Source organism: Meles meles, chromosome 12 (assembly GCF_922984935.1).
Source record: "Meles meles chromosome 12, mMelMel3.1 paternal haplotype, whole genome shotgun sequence".
NCBI classification, from domain to species: Eukaryota; Metazoa; Chordata; class Mammalia; order Carnivora; family Mustelidae; genus Meles; species Meles meles.
This window is the reverse complement of record NC_060077.1, coordinates 12,145,998-12,171,398: the sequence shown is the minus strand read 5'-3', so window position 1 is coordinate 12,171,398 and position 25,401 is coordinate 12,145,998. Positions and strand designations below refer to the sequence as shown.

At 48.5% G+C, this 25,401-nt stretch overlaps 1 protein-coding gene and 1 pseudogene across 4 annotated transcripts in view; both read left to right on the top strand.

The window, feature by feature from the left end:
* CUX2 (cut like homeobox 2) overlaps positions 1-25,401 on the top strand; it is a 258,403-nt gene that overhangs the window by 109,881 nt on the left and 123,121 nt on the right. The window lies entirely within an intron of this gene.
* On the top strand, positions 112-208 carry LOC123954809 (annotated as a pseudogene).

Here is a 25,401-nt window from a genome sequence, read left to right as displayed (position 1 = left end):
TAGAGGCCAGTTCATGTTACCTTTAGCTCAGAAAGTAAAGATACTCTGCATTGCTAAGACGATCATCTCTTGCGTGCCTTGGTTGAAGGTCATCTTTAAAAGCTAAAGCTGATCCTTTTCATAAGTGTGATGACTGGGTGTTCACACTATTGTGTGACATGTGCCCCCCTCAGACATCATTACAACCTCAGCAATTATCCATCTGATAGTTTAAAAAAAAAAAAAAAAAAAAAAGCTAAAGCTGCTGAGCATTTTACTGTGTCAGTCCTAACCACCCATAAACTGAGTTAATCCTCACAACAACCCCAAGAGGCAAGTTCTGCACTGACTCCCATTATACAGATCAGGAAGCTGAGGTTCAGCAAAGCAGTGGTTGCACAGCAGTGTGGTATAGACAGGATTTGAAACTAAGCCAGTCTGGCTGCAAAGCCTGTTCTCTTCACTTCATATGCTGTGCCAAACGCTTGCTATAAAATATCTCTTAAAGTCACATGTGCCCTTCAAGGGGGCAGGGGTGACCATCACACCCACTTTACAGAGGGGTAACTGAGGCTCAGAGAGAGGAAACACCTAGCTCATGGTCACAGAGCTGTTACGTGGCAGCATCAGAATTTGAATCCAAGACTAAGAAGCTGTGAACTTTCTTTTGAACATGAGACATGCTTCTGAACACCAACTCCTGCCTTCCTCTACTGGCAGGAAGGGTCCCTATCTCCCAGCCCAAAGTGTCCCAATGACCCACTGAGGGCAAGAGACAAGACTTGGTCTTTGGGGCTGCCCCGGCAACTTCCTAGGCAGGGCTTTACAAATTAATGAGAAAAAGCAAAAGTTCGTGGGCTCTTCAGAATTCTGTGGTGGGACCTGCTGAGATCCCATCTCAAAAGAGGTGGATTTATCTCTGGAGTTCCTGCCTGGGGCCCTCAGTGGGCAAGAGCTGGCGTTCATGTTGGACTCAAGTAGCACTAAAGCCTCAGCTTCTGGGACATGAAGTCTCAGCCAGCTCATGCGGTTTCGGGCCCCTCTGCCCATTGGAAGACCCCAGTAGTTCATTGGGACTGTTGTGTCCATCAGAGCATTGATGGGGCAGCACCAAACGGCTCACGAGCTGTGGGAGCTCTGTGTGGGATTCACTGTTTGCTTTAGCATTTAGACTTTAGAAAATACATGTTCATGTATGTGTGTATTTCTTGAACCAGTAGTTGGAAAATCACACCCTCATTTAGAAAAACCTATCTACTGAAGCTTCCGGAAGACCGTTATTTGATTAGCAGAGCTGTTAAGACTATGGGATTTGGGGTCATGCTGCTGAATTCAAAACCCAGCTCTCCTGCTTACTGGCTGCCTAACCTTGAGCTTGACTGCTCTTACCCTCTTCAGGTTTTTAGTTTCTCCACCTCAGTGCATTGTTTTAAGAGACAAATAAGTGCCTAGAAGTGTATCTGGTATATGCTGTGTACTCAGTTTGTGTTAGTTAGGTGTTATTGTTGTCGCTATTGCCGTCTAAAACAGGTTTTTCTGGAAATGGGCAGAGAGTAAACATTTATGCTTTATGGGCCACATGGTTTCTGTTCCAACCACTCCTCTCTGCCATTGTAACAGGAAAGCAGCCGTGGACAGTATGTACATGCTTGGGTGTGGATGTGTTCCAAGAAAACTTTCCTGTGACTTATATATATGAACGTGACAGGGAGCAAAGTCCTCTTTCCTCTGGGAGAATGTGACTCTGGGGATGCCAGCCATGGTAAGGGAAACGGAGGACAGAGGGAAGCAGAGCCAAGAGAAAGAAATCAAACTCTGCCAGTCTTGTTTGAGCTGTTGGATCTAGTCATGCCTGAAGCTGCTCCTGCATTGTTCAGCTATGTGAGCAACAGTTTCTCCTTTGTGTTTAAGCTACTTTGAGTTGGGATTCTGCAGTTTACAACCAAGAGTCCTGAATTATATAAGCCTCTCCCTGCTCATGCCTCTCTGCCCCAGTCAGGTAATAACTACTTAACTTGCCTGCCGGTAGTATCAAGTTCATGATGCTACCCAAGAGTATCCTTTAGTCCCAAATATATAACTTTCTTTTCTGGGGTGTGGGTGGGGTGGGGTGTTAAATTGTTTCATTTTCAGATAGGTGACTTCATTTCCATGAATCTTGGTCCTCCCCCATAAAATGAAGTTAATCACGGACCTACTGCCTAGGGTGGGTTAAAAGGGTTAATATTTATAAAGTGCTTGGAACAGTGCCTTGCACATGCTTAGTACTACCTACGTGTCTGCTGTTCTTACTACCTGGAAACTGAGCCGATAGCCTTTAGGCATTTTCCTGACAAGTGAAGGAGACTATCAGGCAGGGGTTGGGTCTTTCCATATTCCCAGCACCAGCGCATGCCCAGTATTGGGTGCGGGCTCGATATTTGTTGAAGAGGAGTTAGTACAAGACGGAGCTTCTCACAGAGAGTGACCATGAGAGACCCACGTGGAATGGGGCAAACTCTGAGGTGTTTGCGATTAGGAGTCAAGCTATAATTGCTTCAGGGGTTTATAAGACCTCGAGTCACAGAGGAATGTTGGGGGCCCACAAGCAATTTAGCAGTTTGAGTGTTTGGGATTTAGACCTTAGCTACCTGAAGGGTGGTCCAGCCTGGACTGGTGACATTCGCATCACCCGAAGGCCTATTTAGAAATGCAGGGACTCAGCCCCACACTGGACCTCTGGAGTCAGAATCTCCGCTTGGGTGATTCTTGAACCCATGAACATCTGAGAAGTGGAGAAGACAGGCAGACGCTGCAGACATGACCCCTGTGTCTTGAGGGATTGTTGGTGGAGGCGAGGATGTGCGGGATGTGGGCCTGTCGTCTCTGTCATTAGGGAGCATTCTGGCCTCCACCCTTTGGCACAGTGGGTGGTCACACATGCCCAGACACACCACCTTTCCAGTAGGTGGAATCTGACATTGCCACACAATGGTTGAGAAGACTGCCACCATGAGAAGGGTGCCCAGCTTCACTTAGTAAAACTAAAATGAAAATAAAGCAATATTTTGTGTTTCCTTGTCCCTCCCTCCCTCAGTCCCTTCTTCATAGGCTTGCTAACTCTGTGCAAAGGTTAATAGCAAATCAGTGGTATGTATCTTGCAATATCATATATGGTATGATTTCTTTTTCCCGATCCTCTTTTATCAACTGGAATTCTGATGAAATGTAGATGACTTTTTTTTTTTTAAGATTTTATTTATTTGACAGAGAGAGAGCACACACAAGTAGACAGAGAGACAGGCAGAGGGAGAGGGAGAATCAGGCTCTCCACTGAGCAGGGAGCCCAACGTGGGGTTCTTTATAGAAAGTCAACATGTAGATGACTTTTTAAAAATCTTATAAAGGTGTCTGGCTGTCGGGCACGGGGGAAGGTCATGGCTGCGGAGGGGTTTGTGGCATGGCGGGTGGGACAGCAGGAGGATCTGCAGAACCAAACCAGAGAGACCTCACCAGGAAAGTGGCCTCCAGATTGAACAGAGGTGGGCATGAGTTTGGGAGGGAGGACAGTCACTATCATCTGTCTTTACCAAGTAATCAGTATTGTTGTGCTAACGAGGTCTGGGGCCTGGGCCAAATGCTGAGAGCAGGAGCTTCAAAATCCACACAGACCTGTTTTTGAATCCCCTTGCTGCCGCAGTTTGCTCACCATATAATCTCAGGCAAGGAGGTTTGTGTCCCTGAGCCTTGCTCGCCTTGTCTAGAAAATGGGCCCAAAATAGCACTGACCTCATAGGGACCTGGGGTAGGTTAATGCAGTGGTAACCCAAGCTGGCTGGCAAGAACCTACTGTTAGCCTCCCTTCCCGCTCCCAGGTGTAGTGACAACAGTGGGAGCTAGAAGCTGACCACAGTGGGGAAAGTTTACACCATAGAAATGGTACACATCAGAGCTCCCCCTTTCCTTCCAGTGAACTGGTTGTTAAGCATTTACTGGCATACCACTGGTTAAATGACAAGATGTATTTAATTGCCATGCCCAAAGCTTGGTAGTAGTGGTTACTGAGTACTACGTTACTATTGTATTAATTATAGGGCCATAATGTTCCTAGTAGTATAAAAAGTGGTTTTCATGATTAGACATTCCATGTGTTGGCTCTGGCATTTATTGTAACTGCTTGGAGGCTTTTTCTGAAAATCATCTGGCCCTTAGCCCCATTCTGGATAGCTGATACTGTTAGTTAGCTGAGTTCCAGATAGATGAAGTATCTTATAGATACCCCAAATGAACATTTATTGAGCATGGACTAAATGCCCAGAGTTAGGAAATTGCCCTTCATATATGATCTCATTTAATTCCCCTAACAACTCTATGAGACAGAAACTGTTATGAACCTGTTATGAAACTCTTATGGGACTCAGAGAGGTTAGGTCACTTGCCCCAGATTGCACAGCAGCTCAGTTGGAGGGACTGGTCTTTGAATCTGTGCATTTTGACTCCAGAGGGTGATTTCAGCAGATGGATCCTGAAGGTTAAACGAGGAGAGGGCAGGTACTTAGGTCCTTGGGATGTAGACTTTCCTCCTTGTTGGGAGGCTTTAGGGATGGGGGCGGGCAGTGGGCAGGGTCTAGAAGTCCTGACCATGTCATTTGCTTGGCTGACGGCAAATAGTCTGATTTTACTAGATGTGTGCAGGCTGGGTTCTGATTGGCAAGGGGATGTCTCTGTTGGAAGGGAATCTTGGCCACTTGCCTCTTGGCAGCAGGCTCTTGGCCACGTGGAGCGCCGTTTGGAGGCAGTGAGAATTATTCGGCAACTTTGCCTGGGATAGTTTAAAGTGGGCTGGGGGCTCTGCCAGTCTCTCAGACAGGCTGGCGGAGAGAGCAAGAAAGCAAGTGCCGCCCAGAGAAGCCCACACTCAGCTTCTTTGCTGTTCTCCCTGCCTCTGTCTATCTCCATGTCTTGCCATCCCTTAGCCTCTCTCTCTGCCAGGACTTAAGGAGCCAGTAAGATGACAGGTGGTTCGGCAGCGAGAGAACCAACGTCTCCTGTCCCCGCAGGCCTGCCTTCCCTCAACTCTACTAAAATTTGGGGCCTTTTGCTTCCATAGCTCCCAGTTTCCCTGAAGATGAAGTTCAGACGACTTGATTTGGCTTGAGGACTTAGGCTGTGACCCCTGTCTCCTGGTTTGGCATCCTGTCTCTGCAGGACAGACTCAACTTTCTTTCTACAGACTCAACTTCACTTTCCACAGTGGCTAGCCCAGCGCTCACTCAGAACATGGGTTGAACTTGACTGACTTTAGGATTTGTACTTATCACCATTTCTGTGTCTTTAAGGCTGATTGATCACATGCCAAATGCTGTGCAAGCTTCTAACTATTTTCTATTCCTATCTCATTGACTCCTAATAACTCGATAGGTAGAACTTGTCTTTTCCCCATTTTACAAAGGGGGAATCTGGGGCACCGAGATCTCATGTCTGAGATCACCCAGCTAGGACATGGCAGTGATAGATAAGAACCCAAGCCAGTCCATGGGGCGCCTGGGTGGCTCAGTGGGTTAAGCCTCTACCTTCAGCTCAGGTCATGGTCTCAGGGTCCTAGGATCAAGCCCCGAATCGGGCTCCCTGCTCAGCGGAGAGCCTGCTTCCCCCCATCTCTCTCTCTACTTGTGATCTCTCTCTCTCTCTCTCTCTGTCAAATAAATAAATAAAATCTTAAAAAAACAAACCAATCCAGTCTAGAGCTTGAGCAAGCTTGAGGGGGGCTTTCCTTAAACCACTTTGTGAGAGCCTATCACCAGCTCAGTGTCGTCACCCCCGCCCCCAGCAGCCTTGTCAGCACAACAGTCCGGTTTGCTGGCTCCTCACTTCACCCTAGCTCTGCTGTGTCCACACATCCTTGATGAATTAACCTTGGCAATGCCGGCCTTGCCTTGTCACACCAATAAAGTTAGTGCTGCAGAGAACGAGGCTGTAGAAAGTATAACGGACCCCTCTCTCCATCTATCTCTTCCCTGCAGATTCCAAGGTTGCTTGGATGTTAAGGAGAAGAGCCAGAATGTTCCTTAGGGGAGTAGGGGATGTTTGGAAACAGGAGAGACCCTTAAATTGGTTCCTTCCAAGGGAGACCTCCTACTATACCTGGATCTCATCCCGTCTGTCCAGGGTGGCCTGTGTGGCTCTGCTCACCAGGGACTGATTGTCTCAGCATGTCCCCACATTGCTCAACAACAGGACGACATTCCTGGACCAAGGCAGAGGGGAGTCGGATTGTGTTAGCAATTCTCCATCAGACTGTGTCATGTTCGGATTGTATTGTATTAGTAGTTGTTTCAACTAATGTGATGAGAAAGTTGCTAATCTGAGAAGACTCCTGCATTGTATTAGGGAAAACAAATATTAATGTGATTCGATGGGAAGTGGCTAATAAGAAACTAAGTTGCTAATATGACACGATGGATCAGTGGGAGGAATTTGGGTCAGGTGCTTGAACTTTTCTGGAATGTTCGGTGGTGGGCAGAGACCGGGGAGGGCAAAATGTCAGGAAGTCTGTGTTACAGTCACTCAGAGTTAGGGTTCCATATCTGAGCCTCTTCCTCCCCCTTCCGACTCCCAGTCCCTCACCCCTTTACAATGTTGAATAGTGTCCCCCAGTCTGAGAATATGACCTTATTTGGAAAGACTCTGCAGATATAATTAAGATGAGATCATACCGCATTAGAGGGGGCCCTGAATCTGATGACCCGTGTATGAGGAGCGGACACACAGGGAGAAGACCCTGTGACAATGGGGGTAGAGAAGGGAGGGATATAGCCACAGGCCAAGCGAAGCCAAGGACAGCAAGCAGCCACCAGACACTGGAAGGAGCAAGGGGGCCTCCTCTCCTAGAGGCCTTCCCTCTCCTAGAGGGAACACAGCCCTGCCAACACCTTGATTTCAGACTTCCAGCCTCTGGATATATTTCTGTTGTTTTAAGTCCCCCATTTGATGGCACTTTGTTATCACAGCCTGAGGATACTGACTCTATCTCCTTTACCCATCACACCTCCGAAAAGGAGACCAAAATTTGGCAGCATCCCTCTAACTCAGAGACAGCAAAGCAGCTTTGAGGGATTCCTCCAGCTCCAGGGCTGGCCTGGCTGCTTGACCAGACCCCAGGACGAGGGCTTGCTCTCTTCCCCTGCTTTGTTCTTTTCTTAAAGGGAAGAAGATTCCTCAGTCACAGGGCAGCTGGCATATGGGCTCCACAGCCTGCTTCGCGGCACGTTAATATGTGATTAAAGGGGTCTTAAAACACCCATTAGTCCCCCTCTGGTATCTAATAGCGCTTTTGGATTTAGAACAGAATATTATTTACTCATTAGCTGATAATAGATCCTGAGAACACGCTGTATGTATGGGGACAATTATTAGGATGTGGGACTGCACAGAAACGTCATTCTGCTGCTGTGGCCAGTGGCAGGCCTGCATCATCCGGGGGGCAAGGGTCAGGGTGGCCACAAGATGACCCATGGGTCCTCCAAAGAAGACGGAGGGCCTGCTAGAGACTGTCTGTGGTGGCTTGCTGTGGTTGGAAGTGAACTCCAGGTACAGACGGGGGGCACTTGAATGCCTCAATGGAAGGGATTTTGGGAGGAGGTAACCAACAGTAAAAGCCCCTGCAGTGGTGACGGACAGAACCTGAGCTTCCGGCCCAAGCCTCCCAAGATGAGGGTCTTAATTAGTCACGTGACCGCCACCACCAGGATCACAGGGTTGGGGTGACTGGCCCAGGACGCACAGTTGGTAAGTGGCTTCAGCTGTGGCACACCTACCTCTTCTGGTCGCTGGACCTGGGTTCTTTTCAACATTCCTCTGTACTCACTTCTCGGTCATTCCAATCTTCCCTTTTCCCAATGGAAAGAAGCACTTTAACACTATTTCCTTTTACGTTTCGTTTGTTGGAAAGCTGCAAATCTCACATTGTCCCTCTTTAGTGTCTGGGTCCTTGACCTATGGCTAGATGTGCTGGAAGGGCTCGGGGGGGAGGCGACAAGAATGGAAAGGAGTGGGATCAGGAGTGATGAGATCAGGCTTGTGTTTGGGATCAGTGACGCCAGGGGACGTCTGGGAATCACAGTGGAGGAGGGGGAAGACGCAGGGAGAGGCCAGCAAGAGGTTTCACAGTACCTCTGGTGAAGCCTCATGGGTCTGAACCGGCAGGTGGTGTTGGCATCGGGAGGAGGGACCGGATGCTGGTGATACCCCATCCATTGTGGGCATCACAGGTCTCAGTGGCTGGTTCAACTTGGGGGTGAAGGAGATAACAAAGTCCCCAGTTTGATGGACAGAATGCAGGGTGCAGGGAAGGAACGTCTGTAGTTTGATAGCCTGATTTTCAGGTCATTGGTATGCAGTGATTCAGTGAACGAGGGCATGAGCCCCTTAGGATGAAAGGTACAGCATAAGCTTGCAATACAAGCACCCAAAAAAGGACGAGAAATCACTGAAAAACTTGCCCTTAGCTCAGACTCACCTAGGCTTTTCTGAGATGCACCAGATGGAAAGACGAGAGGGGCTTGTGTAAGGGTGAGGAGGGCTGTCTCCAGCCAGTGCAGGCAGTTTAAGCCTTTTGCCTCCTGGTTTCCTTGGGGTACAGGGAAGCCTCTGTCGCCATGTCCCTGTTGTACACAGGTGGCTGGGGGCAGGGGCAGTGGGTCCTGTTTATTTTGAGCACATAGAGGAACAGCGCAGGGTTCCAGTCTGGTGAGTCGTTCCAGCATGTGGCCGCAGTGACACTGAGAAGAAGTCAGAGATGGTGCCCAGAAATGCAGGCCACAATTAGAGGCCATACGTCACCTCTCTGGGTTGCCCGAGTGGAGAATAGGGCTCCCTGGTGAAAGATTAGCAGGGAAGGAGCCAGAGGGAAAGTGTAGCTTGGCAAATTTGTCCTCTTGCCCATCTTCTTCTCTAGATACGTGGGTCTAGACCGCAGCTAGATAAATAACCGAATAAGTAAACCACTTCCCAGTGGGTGTGTGGCATCTGCGTGAGTGTATGTGTGTTTGTGTCTGTGTGTGTGTTTTAATAAAGCTCACCATGAGCCAGATATCAATTTCTGTCAGAGAGACGCAGAGCATCTGAACCAGAACTAAATAAAAATAAACATTAAACAATTATTGGAATTTAGGTTTATTTAAAAAATCAGCAGGGTTGAGGGAACAAGCCACCCATTAGCGAGGCAGAACTATCGGGCCTTTTAACAACCCGCTGGTTCTTGGCTGCCAGGGAGATTTGGGCTGTACAAGCTGTGGAAACTCCGGATCCTATTGATTAAAGATGATGCGGTAACAGGCCAATTATATCATCGTGGCTGCTTGCAGCGCGGGCCAACGCCAGCTACCCATTTGTCTTTATGGAAATGGCTTTGTTTTAGGGGCTCAGGGAGGGTGGTTTGTTGTCCCCATCCTGGGCAAGGCATTCTTCCTCCTTGGATGCCTGCGGTTGGTGGAGACTAAAGCCTGAGCTGTCCCAGATTCTTGCATTTTTCTCCTCCCTGTCCCCTCCACAGACATCCGTAGTTCATAAGGAACCTGTGTCTTGTCAACCAAATCAATGCAAATAACCGGTGAGCGTTTCTCGACTTTTCAGTAATAATTGATCTTCCCAGAACTGATAGCATTTGGAAAACATAAGTAAGGAGAGCAGCAGCGAGCCAGATGTCCACGTTAAGAGAATATAATTGCTCTGAGTTATAGGAAAGGAAGTGATTTCCCTTCTAGCTTAAACTTCAAGAGAGCAGAACAAACTGGCATGGAGCATCAAGAAGCTTCCAGTAAACTCAGGGCTTAGCACGGACTCTGTCTCAGCCTGCAGGTTTGGACAGCTGTGGGATTGGATCTTCCAAGCTGACAGGTAGATCTCCTGCTTGCAATTTTGTCAGTCTCCAGGTTTTTATTTGGAAGCTTCCTGCACAGCCAGTCACTGTTGGGGAAGGAGGGAGAGGTCTGTGGTTCCCTGAGGGGGTGGGTGGAGGGGGGTTTCCAGCTTAGCCACTGTGCTGTTCATCCACAGGATGGGAATCTCCCCTCTGCTGGTTTGCCTTTTTTTCCTTTCTAATTTGACGGTCACTTCCAGGCACTACTATAATTGGCTCCTGATTTGACTGGGGTGATATTTAGAAAATCAGATGGGAATGGGGGTGTTCTATGGCTTGGTGGATAGACAATAGGATTCCTAGGCTTGTTTTCTTTATGAAAATCTGTCATTCTTCCAGGGCTCCCTTCATTTGTTCCTTTGTGCATTCATTTATCTGCTCATCCAACACACAGTTACTGGGCACCTTCTCTGTGCCAGGCACGGTTAGGTGCTGGGGCGCATTGGTACCTGCCCTCATAGGAGCTTCTAGTCTAGCTATGAAGAGACACGGATGTAAAACAATTGACTATTACATCACAATCGCAATAGTGCTTCATAGAAATGAGGAGCAGGGAGTAAGGGCCCATGACCATCAGAACCTGACCTTATCTTGAGGTGCAGTTCTTACAAAAGTAATGTCTACGCTGAAACTTGACACAGGGGGTGGGACTGAGCTAGGCCAGCGGTGCTCAGACTTGAGTGGGCATCAGAATCACCAGGAGGACTGGTTAAAAAGATTGCTGGGCATCAACCCCAGGGTTTCTGATTTGCAGGTCTGGAGCCGGTCTCAGAATTTACGTTTCTAATACGTTCCCAGGTGACACGGCAGCTGCCGGTGTAAGGACCACACTTTGGGAACCACCGAGCTGGGCAAAAGACTGGAAAGAGAGGGCAGCCAGGTAGTGGGAATTGTGGATACATTCCTTACAAGGCCCTGTGGCTGGCTTGGTAGTTTCCAGTCACAGAATAAGGGACAGAATGGTAGCAGCAAAGTGAAGAGGGCTGTGGGGGAGGTGCGGCGCACGGGGAGCACAGTGTCCTGGGCCCCTAGAGGCCATACAGTCTGACTGGAAAGTTTGGATTTTATGTGAAGTTAGATGGGAAACCTGGCGAGGTTTTAAGCAGGAAAAGTGTCGGTATCCAGTTTGTATCTTGAAATACTCTCTCTGGCTGCCAAGGCAGGAATGGGATGGTAGACGAGTGGCTGGCATTAAGCCAGAGATCCTTACAAGGAAGCTCTGTAGGCATCTAGCCAGGAATCGGAGGTGGCTAGACCCTCTGCTGTCAGCGAGCATGGAAAGCATGGACATGTCTGAGAGTGTTTGAGTCCAAGCACCCCCTTTCTGGAAAGTCTTTCTGATCAGTTTGGACCCATCCATCAATCCCTGAAACCTGATTTCTTACCTGAAGGAGTCATATGTTGACACTGACCTTATCAGTTCCTTGAGGGCAGGACTGTGTGTGTCATATCTGCCTCCTGTAGCCCACCTGCAGCCCATTGGTTGGATATACAACAAATACCTTATAATATTTAGCAGGTTGTGGGGGCACCTGGGTGGCTCAGTCAGTTAAACATCCCACTCTTAATTTTGGCTCAGGTCATGATCTCAGGGTCACGAGATCAAGCCCCATGTCAGACTCTACGCTCAGTGCTTGAGATTCTTCATCTCCCCTCCCTCTACTCCCCCAACCCGCACTCACACACACTCTCTCAAATAAATAAATAAATCTTCAAATAATTAGCACGTTGTGAGTGATTGACAGTTTACTAGCTAGGGTCATATCTGTTACCTCATTTGATTTTCCAGGTACCCTGAGCAAAAGGTAGAATTGAGCCCATTTTGCAGATAGGGCAAATTAAGGTTCAGAAAGGGCAGGAGATGTTCCCAGGCTCACCCACCTGAAAGAAAGGCAAGATTCTCACCCAGGCCCAGAATGCCCTCTGGCCTGAACCTTAGATGGTGACCAGATTTCCCTGAGTAGGGTCAAGGGTCTCACCCAGGATGACAGGGCCAGTCCACCAGAAATATTAAATAGATACAGAAGGAATTGTCATTTTTCTGAAATGAGAAATGGTTCAATATCAGCAGTTTCCTATGGTTCAACCTAAAACAAAGCAAGCAGGGGAAATGTTGCATTTCTAGAAAATTCTGCCACAGCATGAGGAATAGGAGTTGCAACGTAGTCTAAATTGTCTCTGAAAGCAGCTTCCCACACACACGGAAGCTGGTGAGGGGCCGTACAGGGATGCAGCATCTTAGAATCAGTCTATAATGCAATCAATTTTGTATATCCCTGGTGAAACAGCAACATTTATTTAACGTCTTTTATAGAGCAGCTGAGTTTTATCACAAATCACATTCCATTTCTATTCAGCTGGGACTCCTTGAAGGCTAAAATGCACTTACTTTTCTCGGAGGAAATTTACCAATTGCTCAATAAAGACCCATTTGCCTCTGTATGTAAAATTGACACATTTATTGAATATTAAACATTTAAGGGTTTTCCCCCCCTTGGTTCCCCCACCCCCTCACCCACACCTTTTTCCATTTTTCCACAAAGCTTCCCAGTCATTAGGGAGACTTCCTCAAAGTGGCAGGAAATGTGTATTTTTGTACAGAAGCAGCCAACGTTTAAATTCGGGTCATTCTTATCAGTGGGAAATGATCAAGTTATGTCATAAATGTATAGGGCAAAATCCAGTGCCTCCAAGCGGCCTCTTTAAGCCCTGTGCTTTTCCTCTCTCTTTGTGGCCAGCTTGGCAGTCTTGGTCACGCGGCAATATGGTGTTGAGTTCGTGACAAAAGTTTTTTTGTCCACACTTGTAACGTTTGCAGAAGGCAGGGGCAGCCTCCCTGACAATAAATTGTGCTAATTAGCATGAGGGCGTATTAATAAAGTGAGTTTTCTTTCATCCATGTTCCTGAATGGTCGGGGACATCAATTAAAGTGTGCGCTTGGGACAATGTCTTTTCACTGCCAGTTGCAGTGTTTTTGTTTAAAAAAAATAAGCAGGGGGCTGGGCCATTTAGGGAACTTGTTTTTGTGTCCTTAACATGGGAGAGGGCTGAACTGTTGAACTTAGGTCTCAAATGTTGGGTCCAGATTTTCTGACTGATGCTAAATCAAGGCAGTGACAGGTCGGGTGGGTGCATGGCCCTGGGGTAGGGGATGTGCTTTCAGAGTGCAAGGACTATTGTTGCATTTGAGGAGTATCTTCCTAATGAGGTTTGAAACCAGACAGACACAGGTTTTGAACCCCAACTCCCGCTTTTCCTGAGCTCAGAAAGCTCCAACAGGTGATTTACCTCTTTGGGCCTCAGTCAGGGTTAAATGAGATCATCCATGAAAGGTTCCAGAAGGAACTTCAAACCTCATTGCTATTCTCCTGGGAACTTTATCTGGCATCAGGTTTGGATGGGGAAAAAAAGGTCATTTCATCCAGGTCCCTGATCCAGTCTTGCTTTCCCTTCTACTGGGCCCAGGAGTTGACCACTTTATGCTGGGAAATCTTTGAGGACCAGGGACTCATTTAATCATTATCAAGGCTGTCTTCCTTATGGTGAACTGAAACCTGTTTATGTGTAACTTCCTCTGGCCACACAGATCTGAGCTCCTCTCCTTTTCATCAAATATGTAAGGATGCCCCCTGTCTCTGAGTCTTCTGTACTCAGGGGCAGATGTCCCCCCAGCTCTTTGTAGATCTAGATTTCTCAACCCCACACACTACTGACATTTGGGACCACATAATTCTTTGTTATAGGGGTGCTCTGTGCATTTTCAATGGTTAGCAACATCTCTGGCCTCTACCCACTAAATGCAATACCCCCAGTTCTGACAATTGGAAGGTATCTCCAGACCTTGTTAAATGTGCCTGGAGGGCAAAATCTGCCCCCCCTCCCCAAGTTGATAACCATTGTTCTAGAGTTTCTGCTTCTCCCTATCCTGGACCCTTTTAGCCAGACATGATACCTCACCTGGGAGGCTGTTACATCCTTATGTTTCTGTCCCCTCTGGCATGTGAGCATCCCTGTGGCTTATGGCTCCCGACATGTTTTTCGTGCCTGCTGAGAGCAGAGCCCACTTTTACCTGGTACTAGCTGAACCTGCCAATATTCAGAGAGCTCAGGAGAAACCAAAGATCAGGAGAAATCAAAATAAACCCCCCCCCCTTTTTTTTCCCCCTGCAGCTTTCTCTGCAAAAGGCAGACACCACCAGGACTAGAAGGTGTCTGGGCCTTCATTGTTAGAATCTCCATTTTGAGAACAGGAATGGTGAGGTCTGAGTTTATCCCATAGCTTTCATCTGAACGGGCAGAGCTAACTTTTCAGAGCAGGAGGTCAGTGATGGATTCTGAGTGCAGCTGGCTCCAGGTCTGGGTTAGCGATCTGGCTTTGCCATTGACTGATGGACTACACCCTCTGAACCTCAGTTTCTCATCTGTGTAATGGGGATAAGAATAGCACTCTCTCGAGGCGTTGTTGCCAGTTCAACAGAGTGACCCATGTAAAGTGTCCTACGTACAGTAATCAGGCAATAAATTAGAGCTTCTGTTTTGTGTTATTATACTGTTGTTTGCAAATAAGAAACACACGCCCAAGGAATGAGAATAATTCTCTTAAGATCAACCAGGAAATCAGTATGAAAACACTGGTTTGAGCATATTTTTTCCAAAAACTCCAGGGTTTTTTGCAAGTTCTGTCTGTGCATACGAGGGGATTTGAAGATGATCCATTTTATGTGATTCTCACCCCATTAACAGCCTGCGGTTTTGCCAGAATATCCTTTTTTCACTTTCATTTTAAAAACCAGCCAGTGTAATAAATCTTGCCCCGAAATCTCAGCAGCACATCTTGGCTGGAGTGTATGATAAATCTAATATACTGTGGCCTCTTTGTATGAGATACCCCTTCACAGATCTGTATTTTTGGCGGACAGCCCCACGGTCTGGCAGGATTATAATTTGCTCTTGGTTTGACAAGTCCAGCCCTCTGACTGGGTCATCATTGTTTCACAACTTCCTTGGCTGCAGGATGGACACAGGACCCTGTCCCCTGTCCTTAACATATTCTTTTCCTTCTTCCCTCTCTCCCTTTCTCCCTTCCTTCCTTTCTCCCTTCCTTCCTTCCTTTTTCTTTCCTCTATCTCTTTCTTCCTCTCTTTCTTTTCTATAAAACCACAGATTTAGCTACCCTCCTCCCCACATTTAAAACAGGGAACACGGCTTAGAACCAGGTCTGAATTTGAACAGTACACATCTGGGAAGGGGGAAGGCCACTGGAAACTCGAAGTGTACCTGGGTTCTTTTCATGGGGAGTTGAGACACCCTATGATTCTGTCACATGTGGACCACATTGCCTTGGGAGATACTGAAAGGGCAGGGAGCCCCACTTTGATTATTCCACAAATATTTCTTAAGCACCTACTATGTGGCAGGATAGACAGAGGTGAACAAGGTCAGGTGCAGTGGGAGAGACAGGCATTTGTGATATGGTCACTTGTAACAAAGTTGAATTATTTATGTCTGTGCTGAGGATTCTGATTGGAAAACGCAGGGGCTGTGGAGCCCCCAAGGGAACATTCCTGAAGAAGTGACATCTTGGGGCTCCCTAGAAAATGGTGGGCACTTACCAAGCTCAGGGAAGAGCCCAGGCTCTGAGGCAGGGAAGGACACAAGGAGGTCAGTGGACAGCCCAGGGCCAGGGGAGTCTGAGACAGGCAGGACGGTTCTCTGGCTGCCTCTTAATAGTGGAACCCAGAAGTCTCATACAGGCTTGTAAACTCCCTTTGTCCCTTCCCTGCCTCACAAGGTCCCTGGGAGGCCAGGAAACAGCCCCCAAAAGACTTCAAGACCTGTGGAATGTGTTCCAGTCCTAGCGCCACCCTAAATGACCTGCTTAATTCACTTTCTCTCTCTCTGAGCCTCAGTTTGCTCACCTGTAAAATGGTGGTAATAGCAATAACCTCCCCCCATCCCCAGGAGCGGTGTTAACAAAGGTAAATCAAGAGAATGCCTGTCAGGTACACAGACCAGGAGCAGTTTCTGGCACTCAGTAAGTACCGAAGAAATGTTAATGATTAATTTTCGCTTACCAGTCTTGTGACCTGGGAAGACTAAGTTTATCTCTTTGGGCCTCAGTTTCCTAATCTGCAAAATGAGGATAATAATTATACTACTGGAATAAATGAGTTAGAATGGTGGCTGGCGCAGAGCTTGGGCTCATCGCGTTGACTGTTACCGCGGTTACTATTATTGTTGTTGTTATCCGCCGTTTCTTATAGCTTCACATATCATGTGGTTGATGTTAAGGGGCTCATAGTTTTCATCCAGGTTCAGAATATACCATGTTAGACATGCCTCCCCAGCTGTTCCCCTCCACCGTGTGTGCTCCACTGCATCCCACACAGAAGCCCAGCCCCACAGCCTGCCACCCACTGGCCATGACCCTCTGAGTCAGTGTTCTCCCTCCCCTCAGACATTGAGCTCATCTAAGGATTCTAAAGGAGCCTCATGATCACTCACTGAGCCAGGGCCTTTTCTGCACCACAGCAGAGCCCAAAGGTGGGTATCATCAGCCCCACTTGGCAGATGGGAAAACTGAGGCACAGAATGGAACCACCGTGCCTTTGATCTTTCTGGTAATTGCAGGCTACTCACCATTGCAGAAACACGCACTCTCCTCCGCTCCCCGCTGCTTTCACGGAGGCCAAAATACAGTCTTCCACTACATTGCTTCTCTGGCTCATGACAAGAACAGGTCTCTTTAAAGGGAGAGAAACAAATCTTGCGGACCCTTGAGAATTGATTCCCTCATCCCCGAAGTCTGCAGACCTCTGCCAAAGAAGCCTTGACATGTGACATTCAAATCTTGGGCTATGAAATGATCTTTCAGCTGCCAGCTATCTCCGCAAAAGAGAATTTGGGCCGTCACAACAGGCCAAGTAATAATTTCTTTGGATTAGTGTCAATGTGAAAGAGCGAAAGGAATGGTCCAGGGGACCCCCAGTTTGGAAAATGCTGCCTATGGCTGGCATCTTCCAGAACTTTCTTCATCCCTCTCTTGTAGGACCCAGAACAAAGGTCTGAGGATCGAGGCCTCCCGTGCCTCTCCTCTCCTGAATATCTCAGCCCCGGCATCCTGGGGAAAACTGAGTCATCACCCAGACTTCCTAGACCCTGGGGCTGCCTCTTCTCCTTGAAGAAGAAGGCCAGTGGGCGAGGCTCCTCCATGTTATTGGAAGAAATACGGCCTAGAACCCTTTCTGTAAAAGTAACCTCCCGGCTCCTCCTTTATGGGTGAGGCAAAGTGCTTAAAATGCTTAGGGGGAATAAACAGCTTTTAATGAAGTTACATTGCCACATAATGGGCATCATAAAATTGCCTTCATACTGCAGGGTCCCAGGATGGCATTTATTATCGACTGTGCCGGAACAGCCTTTGCAGAGCTCCGGTAGCTGCAGAGAGAAGACTGCAAAAGTCTCCTTAAATTACCTGATTGAAATAACCGGCGGAATATTCCATGGGGCCGCCGTGTGCCAGGGAAGCCGCCTTTGGGGTGGTCTGTCAGAGGCGGTTTGCGCATTCTGAAGAACACAGGAGTTTCATTGCAGCAAAACAGATGTTCATCTTGTTTCTCCATCGGCTGTTTGATGAGAAATTTATTGCTCTTCCGCTGGGCAGGAGCCCCTCTCGGCTGTGGAGTCTATTAGGCAAGCCAGCAGCTGGCGGGAAGCCAAGGTGAGGCTGTTTTGATGAAACCCATGAAAAGCCTTGGCTTGGAGGCGCCGGTAATAATGCACTGGCTAGACTCTCCTGATTGGGCCATTGATTGGCCTGATTTGATTTATTGATCAATACCCTCAAATTTGGCGTCTGAGAAGCTGCACTAATCTTTAACTGTTGTGAACATCTCTACCTGCTGGAGAATTAGACCCTGATAAGGAATGTATGAAAGGAATCGGGGCTTATCTTAATCACACACCGGGCCCCAGCACTGCCCGCGCCGGCAAGGGCCCCAGTGCACCGCGCCCCATCGCCAGGCAGGCTGGTGCAGATCTATAAATTGATGGAATTCAAAGCCTCCAGCATCGATTACCGTTATAACAAACAGTGGTGCACAGAATGTCTGATTATTTTTAGACAAAGATTCTGTTCTCTCAGCAGCAATTTTGCTGAGGCTGTCACTGTGTCAGATGTCTACTGTTGATTGCAATTAGATGCAATACAAAAAAAAATTAAACTATCTGTATCCTTAGTCTTATTTCCAGTTATTAAATCTCTCTCTTTGTTTGCAGTTTCCTCATGATATCTACAGCTGGATGAAATATTTGGTTGGCAGGAGAAATCCTTGTAATTCAGCAGGGGTGCAATGGCCCGCCGGCTCATTGGATTATCTCTGATGGGGTGCACATAATCTCAGGGGGAGGGGAGTTAACTGGGGGGGGCTTTACATCTGTTTTAAAGTGTGCAGGCTTGATGCAAAAAAAAGAAAAATGTTTTAGGGCAGGGTGAGGTATAAAAAACAATCTCCAAAGCCCTCTAGAATGCCTGTGTTTTTAGTTCTCCTTGTTTCCGTCCACATCAGGCAGGACCTAAGCAGGGATGCATCCCTATCGATGAGCAGAGAGGGAGGGCAAGTTATCCAAGCAACCGAGCTCAAAGGTTGGCGCCACTTGAAATAATTAATTCCCACAAACAGAGACCGCACTTGGGACCCCTTCCGCACTCAATCATACCTGAAGAGCAGGCTGCAGGTAATTGTGGGTATGAACAAATTAGGCATTCCCTTTTACATGCGGCCCGGCGGCCAGCATCCTGGCGTTGGGCACTTGCATCCATCATCTTGGCGCTCTCCAGTTGATCTCTCATCTCAGAGCCATTAGCCCCAGCGTCCTTGATGGTGGAACAGCTGTAAACTTGAGACCGTCATGGGGTAGCCAAGACTGACAATTCATTACGTGGTGGGATGGGGAAAAAGGATCGGGTGACAGTGCCAAGGCCTCCCAGCTCCCAGAAGCCAGCTCTGCTTGGAATTGGCAAGTGCCAGCTAATTCTAGAAAGTTCAGAGTGGAGGATGGAGAAGGTGGCGGTGGCAGTTTGAGCTCTAGGGTCTGCCGAGGAGTTCCTGCAGGAATTGGGGAAGGCTGGCATTGATCTGCATGGCAAGAGTCAGCAAAGGAGAGGACTTGAGCCTGCCCAGAGGCAGATGTTCAAATGCCCCTTTGAGAATGCTCAAGGGAGCTGGTAAAGGTGACTCTAAGCTTCCCGAGGGCAGGGAAGAGGTTACTCTTACTCAGTAATAACCAGAATAACACCATCCCTTTGTTCACCACCAACTGCCCCAGATCTGTGCCAAGGATTTCCAGATACACCTTTCTTCAAGCTTCCCAGTTCCCTCAGGAAGTTGGTAAAAATTATACGTGTTGGTGGATGCCGAAACTGAGGCTCACAGGCATTGAGTGGCTTGCCCAAGATTACACAGCTAAGAAGTGATGAGGCTGAAAGTCAAGTTCAGGTTGGTTTCTGGAGTCTGGGCTCTCAACCCCAATGGAGAATACTCAATGAATATCTGTTGAATGAATGAATGAATGAATGAATGAATGAATGGTGCATATACCTCCAGTGGGGATTCAGTTAGGCTCCTGGATAGCTAAGGATGGCAGTCCATCTTTCCACAGAGGAAAAGAAGAAGCCAGAAATAGAGAAATTTCAGTGACCTCCATGGGCTGGCCTGCTTTTGGGCTTCCCAGACTGCTGGGAACAGCTTCTGCTTCCTCCTCATTGACACAGAGCTGTGCCCAAGCTCCAGCCCCTTCAGTTAGAAGAACAGGTATGAGGTTGCGAGGAAGCTTCCCTGCAAAGAAATCTCAGGACGGAGGTCCAGCAATGGGAAGGAACACCGATGGGATGTCGGGATCGGGGGAGCTCAGTGGTCCTCCTGCTGGGACAGCCTGACAGCCTCTGATAAGGATAACACGGTGGTTAAGAGCTTGAACCCTGAAGTCAGGTAGATCTTGGTTCAAAGCCCAGGGTCATCACATTCTCAGCTCTGTGTGACCTTAGGCAAGCAGTTGAACCTCTTTGGGTCTCACTTTCCCAATATGCAAATAGGGCTGATAGTATGACCTCCCTGTCAAGGTGACTATGAGGATGAAATGAGGTGATCCATGTCAGCCCAGACACTGTGCCTGGCACATGCCGTAGGTGGTGATGACTGCTGGTCTAGGACATTCAGGAACACCCAGCACCCACTGTGGACGGATGTGACTAACAAGCTCTTTTAGCTCAAGAAGAATTCCAGGCCAGGGACAGAGGTGTCAGGTAACCCCTGAAATCACAGAGCGAGTCCCTGATACATTCCACATCTTTTTGTCACCCATTTCACCCTTTTCTGGACAAAATCCCATTGCACATGCCCCTCCTCCTTTTCTGTGTCAGCTGGCCCGACCCTCTGATAAAAGTGTGGCCAGCTGTGGGGAGAGGCAGTCCCTCATGTGGTTGTGGGAGCAACAATCAGTGCAGTCCCTTTGGAGGGCAGGCTGGCATCCTCGATCACATTTACAAACGTGCCTGCCCTGTGACCCGGCCCTTGTCTATCTAAGAACTTAGCCTTTGACACACCACACAGGGATGACCGAGATGACTGTCTCAGTACATTGTTGCGGTCCGACATCTGTTAGCAATGGCAGAGCCCAGAAATAACCTGTGTCCATGAGTGAGGGCCCCGCTACTCTCCACACTGGAGAGTACTCTGTGGTTGTGAAAATGAAGATAGATGGCGCCCCACATGCTGATAAAAGGAGCAGGCAAGGTAAGTTCTGTGAAATTGGCAAGTTGCGGAACATGGCACGTAGCATGTTTGTATCTGCGTCAAACAAAATAAGAGAGAGGCGTTGCTTACTCACGTGCTTGAGTATGAATGGAGTATCTTCGAAAGGACACAGAATAATGGTGGGCCCCTCTGGGGACAGAAGACTGTTGAGTGTTAAGCCTTGCCGTGCTGTTGCCATTCATATCATATGCGTGTATTACTTCAGCAGGGTAAAAATTTTACTATTTAAAGAAATTAGTGTAATGGAAGAACCTGGATTCTTGGAATCAGGTTTGGGAAATACTGGCCCCGTTACTTACTGGCTGCCGGCCTGAGGTGGGCAGTAGCGATTTTCTATGCCTCCATTTTCTCATCTGTAAAATGGTGACATGATGGGGGTGGTGACGGGTATAAGTGAGATTGTGCGTGTAATCCGATAACCCGGTCCATGCCATCCACGGTTGTTAGTGGGTACTGTTTTTACCAGTCTTGACCCTGAGAGGAGGTGCCGTTGATAGTAGTGCTGGGCCCAGAGCCCTCTGTGGCAGAACAAGTCTTGGCCTCATGGGGAGGGTGCTGAGGATGGAGACAGCTCCCTGAGCCCCTTGGGGAACGCCCTGACCCCACCCCCTACACACAATACTGAGCAAAGCCCCTAAACCCATGCATCTGGAAGGCTTGGTCGTGGATATCCCCTGACGCTCACAGCTCTTGTAATGAGGCCTGGTCACCAACTCTCCCCAGACAGGAGAGACAGGGCAGGGGCTTGACAGGTTGCTGCCCACCTGGCTGCTGCCTGCCATGAAGGGGCCATGGGTTCTCTCTCCCCTCCCTCCCTCTGTATCTGTCTCTCTCTCCCCCTGTCCTCCCACCCTCTCACTCTTTCACCCTCTCGTGCTCTCCCTATATCTCTCTCTCCCTCTCTCTTTCCTGTCTCCCTCCCCATCCCCCTTGTCTCTCTTGTTCTCCCCTTCTCTCTCCCTTTCTGAATTTCTTTTTCACTCCCGCTGCCCTAGTATAAATGTTTCCCGTCTTCTCCTTTCCTTTCTCAGTCTCTCTCTGTCCTTTATCTCTCATCCTCTCTTTTTCTCTTCCCCTTGCTACATCAGCTATCTGAAGGTTGCTGTGGTTGTCACCCCAAAGGGGCCAAGGCAGGTGACAATTTTGGGTTACCGACTGTGTGCACTGGGCCAGCTGCTGGGGATGAAAGGAGGGAAGGTGAAAGATCTAGGCCCTGCCTTCACTGGGTGGACATTCCAGTTGGGGACCCAGTTGCAACGGAAGTGTCACGAGGGCCCTGATGGGGAGGGCAAGATGCTCTTGTCTCAGAGAGGCTTCAGCAAGCACAAGCAGGAGCAGCGCTTCCTAGAAGCAGTGACACTTAGGCTGAGACCCCAAGCACGAATTAGTGAGGCAGAGTGGGGAAGGAAGCATTCCAGGCAGAGGGGAGGGCCTGTGCAAAGTGAACTGAACGTATTTTAACCACACCTCCGCACGGTCCCTCAGAGAGAGGAGGGCGACTCCGTGGAGTGGGCCCCACGGCTGTGCAGAGTAGGGTTGGGAGAATGGAACTTTGATCAAAGTCCCTGGATTTGTCTCCCCGGTCCAGCTTCTGCCAGATCTCTGATCCTGGGCGACCTTGCCCTCTCTGGGCCTGTTTCCTCCTCTATAATGTGGAGGAGATGGTGCTCGTGTATACCTGAGAGGGTCACTGAGTTATACATGCATGAATGTGCACGAATGCTAGAAACACACCAGGCACAGAACCCGGGCTATCCAGGTATTCGTGCATGTTATACTTTTGGTAACATTATCTGTGTTTCCTGCTCTGTGGTGCCCATTGCCCAGAATCTGTATCATGCAACAGTCAGTGGGATTCCCTGAAACCAGCATCAGGACCAGGACCTTTGCACATGCTGTTCCCTTTCAGTGAAATCTCTTCCCCCAGACTGCCACATGGTTGGATTCTCCACCCTCTTTAAGTCTCAGGGTCATGAGATCGAGCCCCGCATCAGGCTCCGTGCTCAGCATGGAGTCTGCTTGAGCGTCTCTCTTCTTCTCCCTCCGCCTCTTCCACTTGTGTCTCTCTCTTTCTAAAATAAAGAAATAAATCTTTCGGGGAAAAAAAGTTTATGTCAGTGGCTCCCATTGCTCTTGAGGGTAGAAATCTAGGTAGGGGTTGGGTGCCTTGGGCCCCCCACCCAGCCCTTAGAGGAGATCACCCCCAGGTCAGTGATACCCAAAGTTGGCTCTGTCTGTGCGAGACTGGCTGGGTGGGTCGTCTGAGGCACCAGTCAGCAAGTCTTCTATACAATGTCAACGCTGGGTTCTTGCTGGAAATGTCTTCCATAGCCCCCTCTTCAAGTGACTGAGGATCGGCCTGCTTCTTCACCACTGGGCTCAGCTGCAAACATGCATCCTGGAGCTGGAGGTGACAGTGGCAAGAGTGGTAAGACCTTATGTCATACCCCTCACTGTTACTTCTCTGGCTGCAACTATAAAATGGATAGAGTCATACCCACCTTGCAAGTGTTCAGGGGCCCTGCCTTCTGGAAGCCTTCCTGCTACCACCACAGACCTGGCTGAGGGCTTTGGCCACATACCTCCCTGGTATCCAAGCTTCCAACCCCAATGCTGCTGATCTTCGTGTCTGTTCAGAGGGAGTAGAGGGTGGTCGCTAAATGCCTGGGAGCTGGAGCCAGGCTACCTGGGTTTCAGATCCCAGTGCTGGCACTCACTTGCTGAGTGCTGTTGGGCAAGAAGGTTGACCTCTCTTGCTTTAGCTTACTTGTGTGTGAAATGGACAATAATGACACCTTACAGAGCTTTGAGGATTAAATGGGCTAGTGTGGAAAGCACGTGGAACAGTGTCTGGCACCGAATAGGCTTTGTGTTTGGTGGAATGAGTGAGCGTTGCTGGGATTCGATGGGGTAACTCAGGGCTCCTCAGGAGCTGCCTGACGGCGATGGTCTAATTCGGTTATTCCTTACTGTTATTTAGTTGGAACATATCTAACGAGAGAAACTTCTCTTCCTCTGCTGTTTGGTCACCCCAGGGTGCAGCTTGCACAGTAAAGGCAAGATGTAAGCTTGAGTCTTTCCTTTTATTTCCCAGACTCAAAGCAATGAAGTTGGTTCCCCAGCATCCTCCAAAGTGACCAGGGAAGGTTTTTATTTTGTATTATTATGAATTCCTAGATTTAAACCTCTTTGATAGATTCGAGCCATTGCAATTGGTTTCCTTCTTAATGCTGAAATCAGTCTACCTCTTGCCCATTGGAGCCCCTAGTGGTCTTGACAGTGGCCTGCCGTTAGGACATCACAGCCCATTTCCACAGTATCCCATGAGGCAGGTAGGGAGGACAGGCATTGGCAATGTGGAGCCGGGCATACTCGGGTCCGGGTTCAACCTCCGATTCTGCCCATTTCTGGCACTTCAGCAAGCCTTCCTAAGCCTGAGCTTATGCATCTGTGAAATGGGGTTAATAACAGTGAATGGCATCATGTATGTTAAGCCTTTACCACAGGGCTTTGCACACAGTCAGTGGTCAATATATATAAGACAAACTGTAGGAAAACCTTGCACAGTGTCTTGTTTGCTGGGAGAGCTCAGGAAAGACGTATTCCTTTCTACAATTTTGATGAAGAGTTTCAAGGGGTCTCTGGGACCTCCTCACCCTGAAAGTTGGGGCAGGATTTCTCAAAGGACATATTAAAAGATCTTACCCAAGTCACACTTCCTAATGAAACTTGTAAACCAGAGAAAGAGAACAAATTATTTATAGAAGTTATTATTGTACCCTCTAAGACAGCTAATCATGCCCAGGACTGAATCCTCAGGCTAGAACTCTGAAAGCCATTTCTAGTCCTTCTCTGGAAGCCCAGGTGACCCCCAAGGACCTTCACTGAGACACCCCCGCCTTGGGCATATGTCCTGCTCTTCCCACAGCAGAACTGCCCCTGGCTCGGGTCAGCTAAGGGCGCCAGGTCCCACAGAGCCCTGGACAGGCACAGCTGCCAGTCACCCCACAACCTAAAAGCTATCAGTCAGATATTTTCACTGAGTCATTCTGTTTTTAAACTTGGCCTTTCTGTCTCATTTTCTTATGTCCCTCAAGGACATATTTTCAAAACCTTAACGGTAGGCCAACCAAACTGGCACAGCCATTAAAATCAGTGACAACTCATGTCAAGAGGTGCTTGGGAATGCTTTGTAAATATGTCTTCTGGCGCTTGAGCCCCTCTTGCCTTGTTCCTTTGGCAGGTAGTTATTGAGCACCTGCTGCATGCACTTTTCTGAAGGGATGTTCTGCCTCTGTAAATAAGTTACTAAAACAAAGTATCCAGGATATCAGAAGTAAAGAGCAGGTGAGAAATGATGGAGAAAGAGGAAGAGTACGGATTATGGGGGCTGAGTCAGGGGGAGGGCCAGCTCTTTGCCTTTTGCCCAAGGAGACAAGCATTGTGTGTGCCAGTGTGTGCCATTACAGGCCAGGACACAACAGAGAATCAGACAGGCATGGACCTTGCTATCAACGTTGAGAAGGAGAAACAGAGGCATGGCAGGAGTGCCGTGAAGGAAGCCACCAGGGGCCAAGAGAGAATAAGAACAGAGTCTCATTTAGTCCTGATCATCAGGGAAGGCCTGAAAGAGCAGTTGTAGGAAAATCTAGGGGGAGAGAGGTCCAGGCAAGGGGGATAGCAGTGCAAAGGCCCTGAGATAGTCCAAT